The sequence below is a fragment of the Triturus cristatus genome, chromosome 10, assembly GCF_964204655.1.
Source record: "Triturus cristatus chromosome 10, aTriCri1.1, whole genome shotgun sequence".
NCBI lineage: Eukaryota > Metazoa > Chordata > Amphibia > Caudata > Salamandridae > Triturus > Triturus cristatus.
Window position 1 is genome coordinate 292186187 of NC_140593.1, and position 22286 is coordinate 292208472.

The window sequence follows — 22286 nt, forward strand, 5'->3', positions numbered from 1 at the left end:
TTGGTGACCTGTGATGGGCGGTAGGCAGAGCTGTGATCTAATGTCTGGAGCAGTTGATGTTTTCCAGGAACGAAGAAACTACATAGTCTTTTACATTCTTAGCACGCTTGAAAGAACATGGGAACGTCTGGCATTCCGATTTCTGGTCCTACTAGATTCCAGTACTTTTTGATGACTTTATTTATCTCATGACTTCTTGTGTTGATGGTTGTCACGCATATTAGTTTGTCAATTTTTTGGTTTTTAGGTAGCACTTCCAGTAGAGTCTCACGTGGTCTATACCAGGCCCTTTTTCTGGCTCTGTTAAGGAGCCCCTTTGGAAAGCCCCTGTCTCTTAGTTTGGAGATAAGCAAATCCATTTCCTGGAAGTAATCCTTTCTTCTTGTGCAATTCCTGCGTAGATGCAGGAATTGCCCATAGGGCAAGTTGTCCTTGAGGTTCCTTGGGTGATGTGAGTTGTACTGTAGGAGCGTATTCCGATCAGTTGTTTTTTTTGTATAGGTTCATTACAATTTTTTCTTCTTCTACTTCCAGAGTGAGGCCTAGAAATGGAATTGACTCGTTACTGTGGGCCATTGTGAACTGGATGTCTTGGGAGCGGGCGTTTAACCATGTCAGAAAAGACTTCAATTCTTCTTCTGGGCCTGTCCAAATCATCACGATATCGTCTATATATCGGTTCCAGGTGGTTATGTTGTCGATGTAGGGGTTCTGGTCTGAGTATATGTATTAATCTTCAAAGTTATCCATGAACAAATTTGCCAGACTGAGAGCAAACCCAGCCCCCATGGCTACTCATTTGCATTGGTAGAAGAATGTACCCTGAAAGATGAAATAATTTTTAGACTGGTAGCAGTATGGAACCAATGAGACCCATAACGCTTATGAGCATTCGTACCACAGAGTCCTTTTGACATAATCTTGCCGCTTCCACTCACTCCCGTTTTAATTGATTCTAAGTCTTCATATTGTACGAGGCACTTTTAGTGATTTCACCCTCGGATCCAAGCCCCCGCTCCAGCACCCGGGATGCGTTCACCGCCAGAACTCATTGTGCAAGTCCTCCCCCAATCACCTCCGGGGCGACTCCCAATGACGAGGTCACATCCATCGGACATTTTTTAGGTGTCTTAACCGGCTTGGTTAATACCACCCCCACCTAGTTAACACTGTTCTCATAGCACTCAGGCACATCAGCCTTTTTAACGTGACCCTCCCCTTTCCAAATTAGATTGTCGACCTTGTTTTCCTTTGCCATTAGATTGACTGTGGATTCATTCCCACTTGTGAAAGACTGATGACCTCACTCCTGGACATTCTGCCACTCTCAAGCGTTGTCCCTTTCGGATTACACACTCAACGTGTTCTCTTCCTCAAGTAGGTACCGCACTTACTTCAGCATTCACCCTTTTCCTACAACTAGCTCAGCTTCTCACATGCTTTCTCTTACATTTAGGTGCTCTCAATCACACGGTCCTGAAGAAGACCCCCACATGAGGACGACAGTCACCCTCTCCATCTGGGGTCGATACGTAGACTACTTACAAACCTCTACACAAGCTCAATGAACTAAATGTGACAATTAACATGTACAATTGACTATTGTTTGGATACTACGAACTATTGACCTTTGTCAGGCTGAAAAAGGTTCCACTTCATGCGCTAAAATGTATATATGTCACCTTACCTTTTTCTTGTCCCTCACTCACTGATTCAACACTCCCTATCCCACTCTTGTCTCTTTTCTTCGAGAGCGCTCATTAATACCGTTACCATTCTCAAGAGCAACTGTGTTGCCACCTGAATATTTGATTTTGCATATAATGCTTATTGGAGATTTTCTAATTAAATATGACTAAAGCATTTAAGAAAAATGAGTGGCGAATGCCATTTTTCATTGATTCACACAACAAACTTGTTACCATGACCACATTTTTCATTGTACTGTTAGGCTGGTAGCAGCATGTTTTGTTATCAGATCAACTAGTTAACACCACCACATAGCATTGCATTAGTCCAGGGGCCCTCCTTATCTGTTGAGCTCATTAGAGGTACCCTTATCTCTCATTCCAGGTGATCGCTACGGCGGCACCCACACAGATTCTTCCACCAGCTGGTGTAGAAGATCGCTAAATAGGCATACAAGATATGAGTCTCCCTCACCGCGCATGTATTTAGGTAATACAATACCAGAGATCCTTAGTAGAGGCCTTATTTATGCCTTACCTGCTTTCTAGAATTTACTACTCCAAGAATGGTGTTCGAGTTTGTCGGCTGACATTCTCCCACCCAAAAGGACCCACTGAAGAAAGTAAACACGCTTCTTTCGTTTATTCAGGTGAGCTGCATTGGGTCCCTTTCGCTGCAAAGTCTATCCCTGACACACACACATTTCTGATCCCCCCTGTTTTACATTCACAGGCTGCCCTACCCCCTCCTTGAGTCCTGATGAAGACCCGACACAGATGTATATGAGTCTGCACTAATATATAGGGTTGAAACGTCGACGTTCTTTACATGTATCCGTCCAGACAAAGTCCCAACAAAAACAATTGTGCGTCTCCTTATATCCTTCAAAGGGATATGTCCATTGATATGTATTAATTACAGGTTTTCAAATAATTTGTCATTTCCGACAGAACCATTGTTATTGTTTAGCTTTCACACTCAGGTTCTGAGGGTTACTGGGTTACCCCACTACTACTAATGACACCACTGAGTGACAATGGGGGTTAGGGAGAACAGATGAGGAAACTAGCCCAACAGTTGGTCACAGTCATTCTGCTGCTCAGGAGTCAGGGTGGTAGAGAGGTTCACACCGTCCACTGACCCATCTTGCTCTTTTGCAGACAGGAGGTCAGGAAGAGGCTGAGTCTCCTCTTCCATCCCATCATCTGTTGCTAGGAGCATGCCCACTTCGGACCTCTCCACTTGGGGCTTCAGGCGGTTCACATGCAGAACCCGCAAAGGGTTCCTAGGAGACTGCAAGTCCACCAAGTAGGTGACATTACTCTTGCGCTCCACCACCTCAAATGGTCCGGTCCACTTTTCCTGGAACGCACAAGGCTCCACTGGGGCCATGACCCAAACTTTTTGTCCAAGCTGAAACTCGATCAGAGTGGCATTCTGATCATACCAACATTTCATCTCCTCCAGGCTGGCTTTCAGATTCGCCTGAGCGAGTTGTCTGAAACACCTAGTCTGGTTCCTGAAGGCCAGCATGTAGCTATATACATCCTGGGGAGGTTTACTGGGAGCTTTCTTCCAGCCTTCTTTCACCAAACTCAGAGGTCCTTTCTTACAGGGTGACTACACAATAGTTTAAAGGGACTGAACCCCAAGGACTTCTGTGGCACCTCTCTGTAAGCAAACAGAAGGCTTGGCAAGAGGACGTCCCACTTATGCCTCATGGGTTCCTCAAGACCCATATTCATGCCTTTCAGGTTCCGGCTGAATCTCTCAAACAGGCCATTACCTTAGGGGTGGTAAGGAGTGGTGAACTTATAGGTTGCACCACATTCCTGCCACAGGGACTTCATACACTTAGATATGAAGTTGGTATCACTGTCTGACACCACCTCTCTGCGGAACCCCACAAAGGAGAAAATCCCCATCAAAGCACGACACACCACAGGGGCCGTCACAGTCTGGAGAGGGATGGCTTCCGGTTACCAGGTGGCCTGGTCCACCAAGACTAGGATGAACCTGTTGCCCATGGCTGTCTTGGAATCCAGAGGCCCCACAATGTAAATGCCCACCCTTTCAGAGGGGGTTCCAACCACAGGGAAAGGCTGGAGAGGAGCCTTGTGTTTCCTCCCACTCTTACCACTTGTCTGGCAAGTCTGAAAGGTCCTGCAATGAGTATCTGAACTCTTGCGCATTTGGGGCCAATAAAAGTGGGTGATAAGCCTTTCAAAGCTCTTGTCTGCCCCAAATGTCCTGCTAAATGCACATCCTGAGCCAGACCCAGTAGGAAGGCTCTGAAGTGCTGGGGTACCACCAGCACATGGACTGACCCAGGCTCAGCGACTTTAGGCTCACTATACAGGAGACCATTCTCCCAGTAAATCCAATGTGATCCAGACTGATCACCTGTCACCTGCTGCTTGGTTTGCAGCTTGTTGCCGCAAACCCACAAGAGAAGGGCACCTATTCTGCTCCTCACAGAACTCTTTCCCGGAGGGGCCTCCTTCCTGCTGTCAATGGGTCAGCTCAGGCAGTTTCCCCAGTTCAGCTACTTGTTCCCCTGTAGGTTCCAGGTCACCCACCTCAAGGTCTGCCTCCTCCTGGACCGTGGGATCTTCGGGGGCCGGTTTCCCATGTCCCCTGCCTCTTCTCTTTAACCCTTTCGATGCGCATGACGGAGCGGTTCCGTCATGCGCGTGGGTTGCGCTGTGCGCATGACGGAACCGCTCCGTCAGGGCCCCGCCCGCGCACAGAACCTTCAGCACAGCGCGGAAATCCGCGCCGCGCTGAAGGGGTTAAGGCAGGAACCTGGGCCACTCTTTCAGGCTCCAGGTCCTCTTCAACACCCTTACCGACTGCCCTTGACCGAGTAGTCACACACGCCCACTCTGGCAGACCCAGCATCTCCCAATGAGACCTTCCCTCCACCTTAGCCCACGTGGAGCTCTCCAAATCATTGCCTAGCAGACAGTCTACAGGCATGGCTGGCCTCACAGCTACTTGAAAGGTACCTGAGACCTCCCCCCACTCAAAGGGAACCTGAGCCACCTTGCTGTGGCTCTCTGAATGGTCAGAGGCAATTACAGGGTAGAATACATTGGGGATCACATGCTCTTCAGACACCAGCCGACAACTGACAACTGTCACACTGGCTCTGGTGTCTCGCAGAGCCTCCACCCTATGGCCATTAATGGTCACCCACGGCCTGTACTTTTTGGTGTTATCAGGCAGCTGAGTTCTAGGGACCATCTCACTGTCTTCTAAAGAGACCAGGAACATCTTGGCGGGACCCCACCCACCTTGGGTACCCAACTCCTCCCCCAGGGCTACACCATCCATCAGCTGGTGCGGTGCACCAGTGGGTGTAGTGGTAACGGGTTTTGGACACTTAGTATCTCCCCTGAAGTGACCCTCCTGACCACAGATAAAACAGATTTTGGGACCCTTCTGCCCTGGCTTACCTGGCTGGACCCATGGTCTTTTGTCAGCGGGAGGCTGGGAACCCTTACCTTGGTTCCCTTGGGGATTACTTTGGGGCCCTTTTTGGAACTCCTTTTGTTTACCCTTTTCCCCTCCACTCTTCTGCTGGGAACCCTGCCCACCTTTGGCAAAGTGTCCCACATGACCCTTGTGGACCCTGGTACTGACCCAGTGGTCCGCCTCCTCAGCAAGCTTCCTGGGCTCAGTCAGCTTACTGTCAATCAAGTGTTGGCATAGCTCTGGAAAACAATTACTGGACAAGTGCTCCCATGCAATCAAGAGCTCTTTAAAATCATTTACTTTGCTACCCTTCACCCATCCATCCAAGGCTCTGCAAAAAAAAAGACACATACTCCTCCAGGGTACTAGACTCCAGCTTCCTGCAATTTCTAAATTTCTACCTATACAACTCAAGGGTCAACCCATACCTGGTCATTAAGACTTCTTTCATGGGGGCATAGGACGTCTGATCCTCTTTGGGTGGTCTAACAAGGCGTCCATCCCTTCACTGACAAAGCGGCGCCACAAACCCCCTCCCCTTGTCTTTCTCAAGGACTCTATGGGACATCATGGCTACCTCATAAGCCTTAACCCACTGCCCAATGTCCTCATGCTTCAGAAATTCCTTAATGACATCCTTGGGAATATATACTCTACTTTCCACAGGCACTGATGGTGTGCTGCCACCAGAGGGACTGATCTCTAAACATTTTGCTATCAGATCCAACTCTCTCAACCCTCTTTCATGCTCTAAAAGCATCCTTTTCTCTTCTAGGGCTAATTTCTCTCTCTGAAATGCCAACTCCTTATCCTCCTTCCCCAGCATGAGCTTGGTGAGCTCCAATTCATGTATCCTGGTTCTCTCCCTGTCCTCCAGCTCCTCTGGAGACAGGCCTTTTGAAGAAGCACTGCTGCCCACCCTGGAAGGTGTTTCCCCCTAGTCAGGCCCAATGGCCCCTCCAGCTGCCCATTTAAATTCTCTGCCTCCTCTCTAGGCTCTTCAGGATGCTCACTGGCATTCCTAGATTTCAACCAGGCCCTCAGCACCTTTGGGTATTCCTCTTTCCTGGTGAGGCCTCTTATAGAGATTTTACATTTCTTGCAAACAGCTTTGAGGTATGGCACAGTCTAGGTATCAACCCTCTCTTCTTCAAATTTTAAATCCATAGATGCAATGGATGGTGGTTTACTCACGGTAAGTATTGGCAGTTATCAAAAAATAGTCCCAGAAAAATTCTACCAAAATGTATGTGGTCGCGTAATGGTCTGCACTCACTAGTGGTGTACACCAATCACTGTATGTAAATCACAAATGCAACTCCAAATCCTCACCGCTGACCACCAATGTTAGAAATGAGGATCTTTAGTTGACAATGGTTTACACCTTTGTCCAAATAGGGACCCTTGCTTCTAGTCAGGAAAAGGGGGATATACTCCTAAAATAAACCCTGCTCACCCCCTTGGTAGATTGGCACGAGCAGACAGGCTTATCTCAGAGGCAGTGTGTAAAGCATTTGTGAACACATAGAGTAACACAGTGAAAACACTACAAATGGACACCACACCAGTTTAGAAAAATAAGTAATCTTTATGTGGACTTATCACAAGATCAAACGACAAAAATCCACAATACAGTAATCAAAGTAGCCTTAAAAATAGGCTATTCACTTAAATACAGTTTCTAGCAACAAATAACTCCACTCTGAGTTATTACGATGTTGTGACAGAAGAAATCTCAAAGTACGGCGCTGAGCACAATGTGCGCAGCGTCAGTCTCGGAGTCAAGCAGACCCCAAAGAACAGTACCTTGGAATTGATGAAGCAAAGACAGTTCACGGCATCAGGGAGGTGTGGCTTCGTTGGTGCTGCGCGGAGTCTGTTCCTTATGACCCCAGAGGAGGTGTAGACTCTGTTCCTTACTGCAGCGCAGGGGAGTTGAGACGACTGTTACTTACTGCGTCGGGGAGGTGACGTCACGATGGCGCCGAAACCACTGTTCCTTACGATGTTGCGATGTCGATGGATTCGATGTCACCCACATCGAGGATCGGCTCCGTGATGATGTCGGATTCGGAGTCGATGTGGCACAGCAGCAGGCATCCGGCCCACATCTTAAGTCGGAGCAGCGCTCACGCCTTCGGGCAGGTTACAGTGTTGCTCGCTGGCGTCGATGTGCATGGTGGCCAGCATCGGGTCTATTTCGCAAGTCAAAGTGGTGCTCACGGCTTCGAGGCAGATTACGGCGTCGCTAGCCGGCATCGGTGTTGCAATTTCCTTCTGGTGCAGCTAAAACAGCAGTTCCAGATGCAGAGAGACAGAAGGGGTGAAGTCTTTGTGTTCCTGAGACTTCAGAACAGGAGGCAAGCTCAGTTTCAAGCCCTCGGGAATCTTTTCTTTAAGCAAGTGACAAAGCAAAACAACCAAGTCCTTTTTCTCCTTTCCTTGGCAGCAAGCAACCACTGCAGGCCAACCCCTACAGCAAACAGCACAGGGGCAGTAATCCTCCTTCAGCTTCTCCGGATCTTCTCCTTGGCAAAGGTTCTTCTTGATTTCCCAAAAGTGATCTAAAATTCTGGGGTCTAGTCCCCCTTTTTATACACACAAACCCTTTGTCTCTGAAGGCAAAGAGTGTCTGTACCCAGCCAAAAACAGTTCTGTCCTCACTGGTGCAGCTTCCTGGCAGGAGGTGGAGACTGCATTGTTGAAAGCAGACCTGCCCCAGGCAGGTGAAAGGAAATCTCCTCCCCCTACTCTAAATCCAACCCAGGTCCCATTCAGCCCAGCCCTGACTCATCAGACTGCTGGAGCCGCAGCCCTCTCCCAGCTCCTGTAACTCACAAGCCAGACATGCAATACACAAACCTAGCCGAGGCACACTGGATAGTTAGGTAAGAAAATGCCTACTTTCTAAAGTGGTATTTTCAAACACAGAATGTTAAAATCACCCACACTAAAAGATGCACATTAACATTCTGAGTTTAGGCATACTAAACTTTATTTTCCCATCTTGTTCCCTGGGTCAGTTATGTTTATAAGATGTTATTATCAAACAGCCCATTCTAGCCGATGGGAACAGATAGCCTTGCAATAGTGAAAAACGAATTTGGTAGTATTTCACTATCAGGACATGCCACACACATCAGGGCATGTCCTACCTTTCACAAACAATGCACCCTGCCCACAGGGGTTCCTTGGGCCTACCTTAGGGGTGGCTAACATGCAGAAAAGGGAAGGTTTAGGGACTGGCAAGTGTGCGCACTTGCCAAGTTGACATGGTAGTCCAAGAATGCACACAGGCTCTGCAATGACAGGCCTGAGCCACATTTTACAAGCTGCTTCTGTGGGTGGCACAATCAGTGCTACAAGCCCACCAGCAGCATTTGATTTACAGGCCCTGGGCACACATGGTGCACTGTACTAGGAACTGACTAGTAAATCAAATAACCGATCATGGAATCACTAATCCATAACAGCAATTTACAATAGGGGGCACTTGCACTTTGGCACTGAACAGCAGTGGCAAAGTGCCCAAAGCATCTAGACCAGCAAAAACAGATGAGGCGACAGCAAAACGTGGAAAGGAGACTCACGCCAATGGTACCAAGTCTAACAGGCTGCATTTAAAAAAAAGACTGCTTTATCTAAAAGCAGTCCCAGACATGGTGGTCTGCTGACTCCAGCAGGCCACCGTCCCTGGGAGTGCTATCCATTCCTAATGGGGTCGCAAATAGCGACAGCCTCATTAATATTCATGATGCATGCAATTTGCGACCCCATTAGGAATTGCTAACAGTGTTTGAGACACTGTTATACATCCAAATTAGCAAGTCGCAAATTGCGCGCGAGTTGCAAATTGGTGAGTCGTACATCTGGCCCAGTGTGTAATATATTACCAAAAGTAGAGTTCTATAATGGGAAATAATGGCAAAATGTTGACATGGCTTCACCGTTGTCAAAGGAGGCTTCATTGTAACTAACCCTCAGGCAACCTGGAAACTTGCTGGGGAACTGAAGATGACTTGTGCACCTCTCTACTGGAAGATAGAATTTCAGTCACCAAACCAAAAAGGGTAAATGTAGGACCAAGTCCAAAGAGCAGGTTCTTTGTCACCAAAGCCTAATCACAGAGGATAATGGGATTGAGTACAAAAACTATACCCATGTCGAGAATCAAGATCAGTCCAAGGTAAAACATGGATCAGTAAACGAAACTAGGAGGAGGGACTGAGGCAACTGACAAAAGCGAATAACAACAATACTGAAGGAATGGAATCAAGGCTGGAAACTATAGTATCAAGCAGTAGAGTAGTAACAGCTGATGTTGCCAGACATGGTCTTTAGCTTTCATTAAGATTTTATAGGGTTCTGCCACTCAGACCTAGAAGTGAACTACCTATATCGAGTTTCAGCCCCGACACTGGAAGGCAATTGTTTTCTATCACTGTAATCTTATCTGCACATTTTCCATCTCCTCCATGTGGTATGTGATAAGTGCTAGTGCTTATGCTGCTGACCAATAATGCAAGAATTAAAGGAGCTAGGCCTAAAGAAAAAAAGCTCATGCTAAGAAAGTGGTGAGTGAGAAGAATTCTATTGTCACTGCTGACATCAAGCCCTAATCCTTTTTTCTAGCAATATGAGCAACACACTCACGCAGTCTCTTCTGGACAGGAAGACACTGGGAGGAGTATCACCCCTGGATCAACAACTGTACCACACCACCAATTCCACAGCAGATATTTTTCTGTGTGTCTGGGACTACAGTCATGGCAGAGAGCAGAGAGACTAAAATTGAACTGTTCCAGCTTCCAAGAACACTCAATAGCAACAAGAGTCTGTCTTAGAAATGGGAAAATTAGATCTCTGGGTGGCTAAGGCTTGTGCCAAAGCCAGGCAGAAACCACCACTCTAGTCAGGGCAAGGGAGTTACACGCTGAAGATAACCCCTGCTCACCCCCTTGGTAACTTGGCACAAGCAGTCAGGCTTATCCCAGAGGCAATGTGTAAAGCATTTGCGCAACACACACAGCAGCAGCAACACACTAGGCACACCACAAAAGAAGCTCCACACAAGGTTATATGAAAAATAGCCTTATTTTTTTTTTTATATAGGGTTTTATATAGCACGAACTTGACCCGTATCGGGTGTCAGAGCGCTTTACATAGCACCAGTTGGTTACATTAGGACACATTCATTTTTGTTAGGCACGGGAGATTAAGTTATTTGCCCAGAATCACAGGATGTTCAGCGTCATTGCCGAGACTCGAACCCAGTTCCCCAGATTCGAGGTCGATCGCCCTAGCCGCTAGGCCAACTCCTCTCCCCTTTGTATTATCATCAACACATAGAATAGTAATCACACATTTACACTGTGCCAACTGGCACTGGGCAATATCTACAGGGAATTATATACACCTAACAGGGCCACTGGGACCACTGTCAGAACCATCACAAATTGAACGTAGTAAATGTAGGACATATAATAAACGTTGAATACAACCAGTAACTACTGGTACCACAATGACCTAACCATTCTCATTTTAACATTAGACACCCTCCTAAGCATAAACACCTTACGCATTAGGCCTCACCAGCATAAACACATTACGCAATAACCTCATGAGTATAAACATCATTAGAGGCATAAGCCAGGGTGCATAAATCACATTTGGCCCATTATACATATCTTGCAGGAACTCAGTAGTTCACCACAGTAACACCACTACCAGGTGCATACGTCACCTTAGGGCTTTGAGCCCTTTCACCATCCTACCTATGCCCCAGGCCAACTGGCCTTCTCAAAGGGGCTCACTTGTCCTATGTCCAAATGTCAGGGCAGCTGCCAATGCAGCAGTATCCACGTGCGCATTTACACTGGGGTACAGGAGTGTACCTCACTCCTGTCTCACTCACAAAAATGCCCCATAGAACTGTTGGCCTAAATGTAGCAGCTGACGCTAATTGCAGTGAAGCTGTGATCATCACTGGCACTCACTGTGCCCTCCTGTCCCCCTCAGGGATTCTATCACCATGAGAAATGCTGCCCAACGCTGCAGCTGCCCTCTGCCAGGCGGGGCAGCTGTCATAAACACCACAAAGAAATTAGGCACGGGGCACCACTTGCCCTCGGGACCCCCACTGGGGCCCTGAAACTACTGTGCCCCTCATAGGAGCCACATGGGCTCTTAAAGCAAGACACGCCCCACGTTGGAGGGCCGGCCCCTACAATGTGCCCTGACGCGCCCCACCCGTCAGGGACTCTAGTAACGAAATGCCCCCATTGTAGGAGCGGCCCTCTGTCATGCGGAGCCGCTCAGAAACTGGCCATCGACACTGTGCTTCGATCAGCACCACCCTGGGCAATGGAGGATCTCCCCCACTCACCGGGTCTACGGGGAAACTCCTCCTCGCAGGGCGTCAGCATTTCCCTTGCACGCAGGGCTTCCCTTTCTCACGGGAGCCCCACGCTGCCATCGCCGGCCTCTCCTGGGACCCGGGATTTTAATGTGGAGCCCGTGAGGCTCCGGACTTCCTCTCCAGCGCTTCCGTGGGTGCGAGACTTCCCTCGGGGAGGCGGAAGTCCCGCCCCACGTCAGGCATCACGCTGCCTGACTTCCTGCTCGGGCCGGCGGCGGTGATTTTCTCTGCAAACGCGGGGTGGGCACCCGCAATACTCAATCTTCAGAAAGCGGGGTAGGCTCCCGCTTTAGACACAGCATAAGCGGGGTGGGCACCCGCATTTTAAGGCACCGATGCGGGGTGGGCTCCTGCTCGGTTTTTAAGGCATAAATCAGCTGCGTAGGCTCCCGCTCAATACCTGCATCGTGCAGTGGAATCCACATGCCAGGATTCCCTTGGGAAGCCTCTGCAGCCCAGCGCTGCGAAGACCAGGGACTCCTCTACTCTGGGCAGATCAAGAAATAAAGCACAGCGCTCACGAGGCGCTAGAAGTTCCAAAAGTCTTCCAAAGTCCTGGAAAGTGAAAGGGAAAAGCACTTCTAGGGCACAAGAACCCTCCAGGGTCCAGGGGGCATAGCTGGGCCCAGGGAAGCCAGCACACAGGGCCCTCCTGCAGGGAGGTAAGCCCCCATGGCGGTTCCTCCTGGACCCCAGCAGCAGCACGCCCCCCCAGTCAGGAACAGCACACCTTCATGGGGTCACAGCCCCTACATTTATTTCACCTTTTCCCTTTGTCTGCGCCAGCACAGGGCTTGGGGAAAAAGCAAAAACTGGTTCAAGAGGGAATTGGAGCACTTTCTTTACAAGGCTCCTCTTCCCCTTTGTCAGGTAGGGGATCGTCATAAGACACACCACAGGGGGCGGAGCCAGCATTCACTAGGGCAGGCACACTCCTATTTAGGGACCAGGGACTTCTCCTCCCACCACTCCAAATGTAGATGTCCCATTCAGCCTAGCGCTGACTCACCCTGCACCTCCTGGAGCCACACACACCTCCCAGCCCCTGTCACTCAAAAGCCAAACAGGCAATTCACATCAGGCAGGCAGACACATAGCACAAGGAAATGCCACCTTCTAAAAGTGGCATTTCTAAAATAGTTATAATACATCTGTGCACACCATTGCATAGCATTTATTATTACTATTCCAAACATACCAGACTTGACCACGCTGCGCCTCTCATATCAGGGATTAACACTGAAACACTTATCAGGGAATCCACAGTGCATACCTATGGGAGGGCAGCCCCACAATAGTGAGAAACCAAAATGGCTGTTTGTCACTACCAGGACATGTCACACACTTAAGGTACATGTCCTATCTTTTACCTACAATGCACCCTGCCCCTAGGGCTAGCTTGGGCTAGCTTAGGGGTGACTGATTTGTAATAAAAGGGGGGTCACAGACATGGCACACACTTTAGCTGCCACGTCACAGCGCCAGTAACACTGCGCGCACAGGCCCTGCAGTGGCAGAGGCCTGGGATAGGTTTGAAAGGCTACTCTGGTGGGTGGCGCAATCGACGCTGCAAGCCCACCAGTCGCATTTAATTTACCAGCCCTGGATATGAGATACCAGTTTACAAGGAACTGACATGTAAATTAAATAGGCCAAAACAGGTGTAGACCAATCCATATCATATTTAACACAGAGAGCACACGCACTTTACACTGGACAGCAGTGCTAAAGTGCCCAAAACCACCAACACCATTTCAGAAAAAAGGCTAGGAGAAATGCAAAAAGTTTAGGGATGACCCTGCTAAAAGGGACAAGTCCAACAGTCTGCAACGCTAGATTTTCTAGAGGTAGTATCTGCGCAGGACATTCAAATCGCTGAAGAATGTTATGACTGGTCTTCCACATTTAGATCATCGTCATCATCTCCTCCAAGGAAAAGAAAGTTCCACTTCAGACGATGATGATATGGAGTAGACCCCTTAAGCCCAACACTGGAAACAAGTGAAAAGGAAGATTGTCAAATGCTTAGTTGGAAGGGAGGAAGGTGAACCATTGATTGTTTATATGGAGAGTGGCACAGAGGAATTACAAATTACCCAACTGTGAGTCATGTAGTACCAACAACAACACCTGCTACAATCTTTAAAAAGAAGTCAAAACCTGAACCAAGCACAATCCCTACTGCAGTCTCTGCCCACCCTAGGAAAATACAAACACAACTGCCTTATTCCACAGCAACACGTTTTTCTGGCTTTATGAGGAAGCTACTCTTCTCCTCAGTTTTAATCTTCTTTACATTTAGTCTGCATGAGGACCACACAGCTGGTTGAACAATTTGACACCACCAAGTGTGTTGTGTGAAGTGCAAGAGGGCTTTTACAACACCAGGGGGCAACTGATCCATCTGAAAAATCAACATGCAATCACATGAAAGTAGCATCTGAGAAGGAAACCTGTCGCCAAACCCCCACCCCACTCCACCAACCGGAATCCTAGCAGCTGATCTATTTAAAGAATGGGATTTTTGCCAACATATTAGCAATTGACCTCTTATCATTTTCTTTGGTGGAAAGAAGAGGGTATGCTGGAATGTGCGGTGATCCTCTGCCCAAACAGAAGGATCCAAGCTAGACCTATTGCTGCTGTGCCTCAGAGCACCATCAATGGCTGGAATTAGTTGGTAAGGCAATGAAGGAGAGAGCTGTTTAGTCCATCTACCTCACAGAGCCAGTTGTCAAGTTAAATACTGCATATGCATCGTTGAGCACTGGTTCTCCTGCAAGAAGTTAACCAAAGGCTATTTGTTGTCAAAGCCATGGCCGATAGAGGATACTTCACAGCGCTATGTTTAGGTCATTGCATCAACTTAAGGACTTCCTTACAGAAGAAATAGTTAACAACACAGGCTAAACATCGTATCCTATGCAAACAACACCCAACTCATCCACTCCCTATCCAACGAACCCAACACCTCCAGACACAACTTTCAAGAAGGAATAGAAACAGTGGCCAGGTGGATGGAGAACAGCTGTCTACAACTCAACACAGACAAATCTAAAGTACTCATCATGGGCCAAACCCCTGATGCCTGGAACAGTACCTGGTGGCCCCTCGCCCTTGGGAAACCCTCCCTCCCCCACAGACCACGCACGCAACCTCAGAATCATCTTGGATTCCGAACTCAAAATGGACCGCCAGATCAATTCTGTCACCTCCTCCTGCTACAACACCCTCCGTCTGCTCCAAAAGACCTTCAACTGGATTCCCTTAGAACACAGGAAAACCGTCACCCATGCCCTCATCAGCAGCAGACTGGACTACGGCAATGCAATCTATGCTGGGATCAACAAGAAACTCACCTGAAAACTCCAGAACGTCCAGAACGCCGCCACCAGACTAGTCCTCAATCCAGCACGCCACTTCCACATCAGCCAACACCTACAGACACTTTACTGGCTCCCCGTCGAGAAGAGAATCACCTTCAAGCTTCTCACCCAAGCCTACAAAGCCCTTCTACAACACTGGACCCGCCTACATGAACCACTGGCTCTCGTTCCACACACCCCAAAGATCCCTCCACTCAGCCCAGCTCTCTCTGGTGATGGTACCATGCATCAAGAAGAACAGAACAGGAGGACGCTCCTTCTCCTTCCCCACGGCCAAGGCTTGGAACATCATCCCTCTCCACCTCCGACAGACTCCCACACTCTCCAAGTTCTTGAAAGACCTCAACACCTAGCTATTCGATGAATCACCGTTAACATCCAGGAGCTGTGCGCCCCCCACCCGCCTTGAGACCCTCTCGGGTTTAAAGTTCCCTGATTGATTGATTGATTGATTGATTGATTGATTGATTGATTGAGTGACATACTGGTCACCTTTTAAAGGATTTGCTCACATTTCCTTCATTCCTTCAAATCCTGGAAGCAGTTGATGACCATTTACCATGCTAACAGATTCTCTGTAAAAGATTTCATATAGTAGATCGGAACCAGTCAGAATTCCAATTTCTAATTGCTGCAACACCTATTTTAGCAGTATATACTTTTCAATAATTATGTACTACAAACAAGATAGAATGCCAGTGCCAAAACCACAATGATGGAGGTTAATATCTTGGAACTAGTAGAGTGCCTGGTCTGAATGCTAGTGTCTTTTGAGATTTGAACATGAGGAGTAAGAAAGAAAGATTGTACCATGAGCCAGACTACAGTCTTGCTGGACATGCTGTAGGACCATTTGCAAAAAGTGCAAATGTTAATGAAGAAACAGCTGTTCTGGTCACAATCTTCGCTTGAATGCACATCAAAGGCTGTAGCACGTCTGTGATACTATACTGGATCCATGGCAAAATGGTAAAAAAGGGTTTCCCACTTTCTTTCCTTTTTCATCACTGGATGTCTCTATTTATAAGAATTACATCTTCAGGAAAAAGAGTAAACTGCAAAATGAAATACTGCAACATCGAGGGCATAGATCAGCAGAAGTGCTTTCTTTTCAACATCTAGAGAGCGCTGTGGTGACTCCAAGTCTAGAAGAAGATCACAACTGCAGCAGCACCCACCAGTGCGAAACAAAAATCATCATTGCAAGACACATGCTACTAAATAAGCAGCAGTAGCCCTTTCAATTCCAAGCTCTGAAGTGCATTTGTTTATGTTAAATGTTCCAGGACTTAAATCACGTGCACAAGAAAATAAGAAACAGCAAACATTTTACAATAGAGAAGATGGCACAAGACTACTCAGAGGAGCAGGCAGATGCCTATTTGGATCAAGAGCTATTAACGTATCGACATGGGAAAAAAGAGTGACCAGAACACAGCAGGATTGCAATCAAAAATTAATTTCCTGATCGATCAAAATGCCTCCCATGCCTAACATTTCACTTCTGTGCTCGGCTATCAGTGAAGATTCAATGGAACACACTCCTTATGTTCCCTGCTTCCATTGAAAAAAGGAAGCATAGAAAGGTAGATGGGTGAGGCACTTGAAACAGGTAACTTGAAAAGAAATTCTAGGCCATATCAAGAACACTCTTACCTACCCCATCCTAGGTGCATTGCTCCTGGTCCTTCAATTCACACAGCTAGAGGGTATGACACACTGTGATTGGAGGACTCTTAGCTTTATGATAGACACTGGAAAACTGCTCATCGCTCTGTTCTGGAAAAGAAAAGATGCCCACCTATCGAATTAAGGTTCAACAGGCTTTGGCACACTCTAGTGAAGGAACACGTCTCCCACGCACTTACACCCACTGGAAAGAACTTCTCAGTTACATGGCACCCACAATATGTCTAGATTAGAATGTTATGCTCTCCCCTCCTAGACTGAAAGCCTTGCAGCTTTTCGACTAAAAGAGGTCAACGCTTTGGGAGAGTTCTCCTCAGAACCAAGTGGAAGGAATTTATGCATCCCGCTTTTCTTTGTAGGGTGGTCTCCACATCCCAGGCTCTGTCCTTTCTCCTTTCTGTTGGGAATTGATTGGGTAGGGGTGGGTGAGGTCTATTCTTTTTTATTTTTGGTCTGTTATGAGTGTATAGTATGTTGAATATTTGTTAAAACTTCCATGCTGTACAACAGGATACCTGGTCCCAATGCAAACACTGTTCTGCATATTCAAGATCTACTCGTCCACCTGTGTTTGCCTTCAAATATTATTATACATAGTTTTGCACACACTCATCACCATCTGCAGTCACCTGTAATATTACTGTGATATTTTCGAAAAATGATATAAAAAGATTTTAATAAAAAGAAAAAAGGAATTTGAATCAATGAATGACAAATGATAATTCATTTGATAGATGAGACAGGCTTCAGTGAACTGAAAATGTAAGGTTTGGGTAATCATTCTATATTAACAATGGAAGTGTTATTTTATTAGTGTTTTGTTAACAACACTATAACATCTCTTGATTTATTTCACACTTCTCCATTTACCTTGACTAGGCTAAAACACATTTTCTTTTTATTTCATGTTCATTAGATCTGTCTCTTTTTGGAAGGAATAACATTTGTAAGTCCGATCAATAACATCCAGGAGAAGGACTAACGTCTCTCCACTGCTATAGGAAGAAACCCTAAAAGAGGAATACCCTACAGACCGCAAATAGGTGATTTATTTAAGAAAATACACACTGTTGGCACGTGTGGCAAAGCTCAAGTGCATATAAGTGGACATGATGGGCACAGCTGATACTTTTTTATTATTTGGGTGATCAGTCTGGTTGTCTGGAATCGTTACTAAATTGACCCTTCGTTAATCATTGTAGAAAGCTGGGTTTCTGTTGCAGTAATCCCCCCACTTTTTGCCAGACTACTGATGCACTTTGACTTGATGTGCCCTGGGTCCCTGTCAATCAGGATCCCAGAGCCTGTGTTTTTTCCCAAAAACTGTACCTTGTACCCCCAATTGGCACCTCTCTGGCCACATGTCAGTCCCTTGTAAAAGGTACCATGGGTAATAATGGCACTGTGGCCAGGGAAGGTCTCCAAGGGCTGCAGAATTAATTGTGCCACCCTTAGAGGCCCTGTACCTTTACACACACACACACACAAACTTCCATTGCAGGCTGAGTGTTTTGGTGCAGAACAAAGTAACCAAGTGAACAGTCGACATGGCATACACCTCTGTGTGCCATGCCTACAACCCTCTAACCTTGCATAGGTGTAGTATCCTCATGTAAGGTTATTACTGTTCTCCTGTATCTTGTAAATAGCTGCTCAGCCAGTGTGAGAGTTCCATGTGGAATGTTGACGTGACTGGAATGTTGGAGGTTGGTGTGGTGTGAGACAGTTAGGAGAGGATGGGCTGAGCAGCTAGCAGGCTGCTCCTGGTGGGGCTATTCTATGGACTTTACTATCTTAATAAATACGCTTAAGATCTATCCTGGCTACGTCTGCTGTCACTTCAATAGGTCAGCCACCCCTCTAGCTGGGTGAACTATACCAGTGGTGAGGATACAGGTGCATGAGCCCTGCACCCCTACAGTGTCTAAACCAATTCTTAGGCATTGTAAGTGCAGTACTGCCACTAAGATTATATGATGCTGGGAGTTTGTCGTTATGAATTCCACCGCACCATAATGGTTTTACTGGTATCAAACTTCTCACACATTAAACCCACTCTGTTGCCAGTGTGGGATTTAATGAAAAATGCACTCAGAGAGCAACTTAGAGATGACCCCTGATAAACGACCAGCCTCTGGTGTGTTCCCTGGCTGGTACACACCTGCCTGCCACCATGAGACATGCTTGTGGACCCCTGGGGTGGGAGCCTTCGCTCCCTGACGCCGGAACCAAAGCCTTTCCTGGGCCAAGGTGTTCACACCTCCCCCAGGCCAGGAAGAGCCATCTGTAGCAGGGGAGATTCAAAGGCCTTGCAGGCTTTGTAATGCAACCCCCAGCCTCTCCTGCAATCAGGAGCAGGCCCCCTTCCTGTCTCCCATCCTTTTCGGAGGGAAACATTAGCCAGCCCAGAAAGTGTGCCCACCTCTGCCAACCCCACACCTCAGGTGGGGGAGGGGAGGTGAACCCACACTTCAGTGCCCGCCATCTTGCAGATGGCAGGCCATCCCCAATCAGGATTAGGAATTGTGCTCAGTCCCCCTGTAGTCACCCTAATGTTAGTGGCCCATTGGCCACTGACCTCGAGATCCCTAAAATGCCCCTGAAATACAGTATTTAGGGGGCAGCCCTGAGCCAAGAAGAGAGATTCCCGCAACCTAAGAAGAAGAAGGACGAAAGAAGACTCCCAACAGAGGAGACTGCAGAGAAAAACTGACATGGCCGCAGCCCTACCGTCCCGTCTGCAGTTTCCAGAGAACCTCCGCCAAAAGACACATTGTCCTGCAGCCAGCGACCTCCAGAACCCTGGGATGACTGATTGCCTTCAACAAAGACCGGATCTCCTTTGAACAGCAGCTCTGTTTCAAAGAAACTCCTAAGACAGACTCTGAGCCTGCTGAGGACCAAGAAACCCGACCCCTGGAACCACCATGGGTTGACCCTTCCAGAACTTTCCGACGTCACCTGCAGCCTCTGCAATGAGACCCCCCAAACCAGGAGTGGCCCAGTAAGGTGAAATCTGACCTCAAAAGACAACCCTGCATCCAGCCGCCCTACACCCTGGAGAAAAGAACTAGAGGTGAACCTACGTCCCTGAGCCCTCCAACTTACCTGCCCAGCTGTTGGTTCCTTCTGGAAGTCTTCCTGGACTGAGCCTACAGCTGAAAATCAAAAACGAAAATCACCTTTGAAAACAACAGGGCACCCAACACCAAAACAACACCCTGCACCCAGCCGCCCCTGCACCGCTGCGGGTGCACTTTGCATGCTAAACTGGATCCCCCTTTGCCCTGAGCCTATCACTAGGAGCTTTGCTCCCACAACCTTGTGGCCTGTTCATGCGCAGCCACCAACTGGAGGCTCCCTATACCCCATTGGATAACATTGGGCTTCAGCACTCTGCACCCGGCCACCCTAGTGCCGCTGAGGGTGCATTGAGAGTGCATACTTGACCCTGAGGGAACCCTTGTTTTAACTCCAGAAACTCAGCCCTAAAGACTGAGTACTTACCAGGTAACCGTTAACTTCATTTCTCTTCATAGGAACCCATTGACTGTTTTTCTCTGAAAAATGTTATAAGTGTGTAGTTGATTTATATTGAAACCTGAAAAATATCAATTGCGCAACACTGATTTTACTTACCTTTTCTCTAGGAAATTTCCCAGGTGTGATATCTATGTATATCACACTGAGTAGAAAAAATAACTTAAAAGTAATCTAAAAAGTAATCTGTACAGTTTTAAATACCTTGACTTACCTGTATTTCAAACAACTGCATTTGAACTTGCATTCACTTGTAAACACTGCATGATATTTTGCAAAGCCTTTATTTCACCTACTTGTGCCAGGCTTGACTTGATTCTAGAAATAAAATAAATTAACAATATTTTTATACAAACTACATTGGTCTAAGTTCAGTCTTTGAGTGTGTGACATAATTTGCTGATTAAGTGTGTACAACAAATGCTTAACACTACCCTCTGGTAAAGCCTTACTGCTCGCCCACACTACCACAAATAGAGAGTGAGGGGCTACCTACTTCTACCTCTGCATACCTTAGGTGTTCCACTGGACTCTGTGCACACTATACCTCATTTTTGTGTAGTATATACAGAGCCAGCTTCCTACATTGGTGGATCAGCGTGGGATATACAACTTTGCATTTGTTGAACTAACCTGGTTACCACCTAATCACAACACAGAACTCTTAAATTGTCCTGAGGATTCTGATTTTTGAATTGCATTTTTTTTCCAGATTACTAAAAGTCTTGATAGGGCCTTGGTTAAGACCCTTTAGAGTTTTTGAAAAATAAAAGTTCACTTTGGTTAGGGGTAAGAGAGGTTAGAACTTTCTGTTAGAATGTCTCTTAACAAGAAACCAGCTGTTTGTGAAGAACACCATAATGGCATAGAGAACCAGGTTGAGGAGCTCGACCCCACCCCTTATCCCCACTACACTTAGAATTTAGGGAGTTAAGGCCTCTATGCAAGCTTACAAATATCATAAATGGGGTACCATCCCTCCAAACAAAAGCTTCAGGAGCTGTTGGCAGGGTATGCTAAGGACCATCTATCTGAGAATGGTAAAGACCTCTTAGTCGGGGAAGAAGATGGAGGGGATGAGGATACCTTCCAACCCCCCCTTCTTAGGAAGAAAAGGGCCCCAGTGGCCCTGACTCCAAGAATAAACCTCTTAGCACCTAGAGCCCACACAGGTGGATCCGGTGCTACTGAGGACATTGGGGACAGCCTCAAGGTTGACCAAAAGATTAGACCTAGAGACCAGACTCCTGGTTCTAGAAAAAAAAAGAGCAGGGATGGGCCTAAGACCCATCAATGTTGGCAACAATTAAACAAAATATAGAAAAACAAGGATCCTATGATCCAAACATCCCCAAAGGGATTGTCCCTAAATTTGAGGATGGTGATGATATCACCAAGTGTTTCACAGTCTTCGTGAGGGCTTGTGAAGCCTGGAAAGAGAACATGGGGGCACTCCTTTGGGAACTGTTTTCTGGCAAGTGCAGAGACAGGCTTCAGACCCTTAGTGGGGCAGAGGCAGAGTCCTATGAACTCATGAAGGGTACCCTGTTTGAGGGATGAGGACTAACTACTGAGGAGTATAGAATTAGATTCAGGGGGGCTCAGAAAACCCAGAGTCAGCCCTGGGTGGAATTTGTAGACTACTCAATGAAAACACTGGGTGCTGGTTGACTGGAAGTAAAGTGCAATATTATGATGGTCTTTATAATTTGTTTATGAAAGAACACATATTAAGTAATTGCATTGATGAAAAGTTGCATCAGTATCTGGTAGATCTAGGTCCAATTTTTCCCCAAGAAATGAGAAAGAAGGCGGACCACTGGGTCAAGACAAGGGTGACCAGGACGTCCACTGGGGGTGACCAAAAGAAAGGGGTTGCAAAACCTCCCCACAGGAAAGACAGTGAGCCTCTTAAAAATAAAAGCAAGGAGTCCCAGATAGCCCCCCAAAAACCTGTCCAAGGAGGGTGGGTCCTAAGACACCTCACTACTAAAACTGGGCACCAAGGTAAGAGTTGGGATCTCAACAAGGTATGGTGTCACAACTGTCAAAAGACAGGATACCACACCAAGGACCCTAGCTGTCCT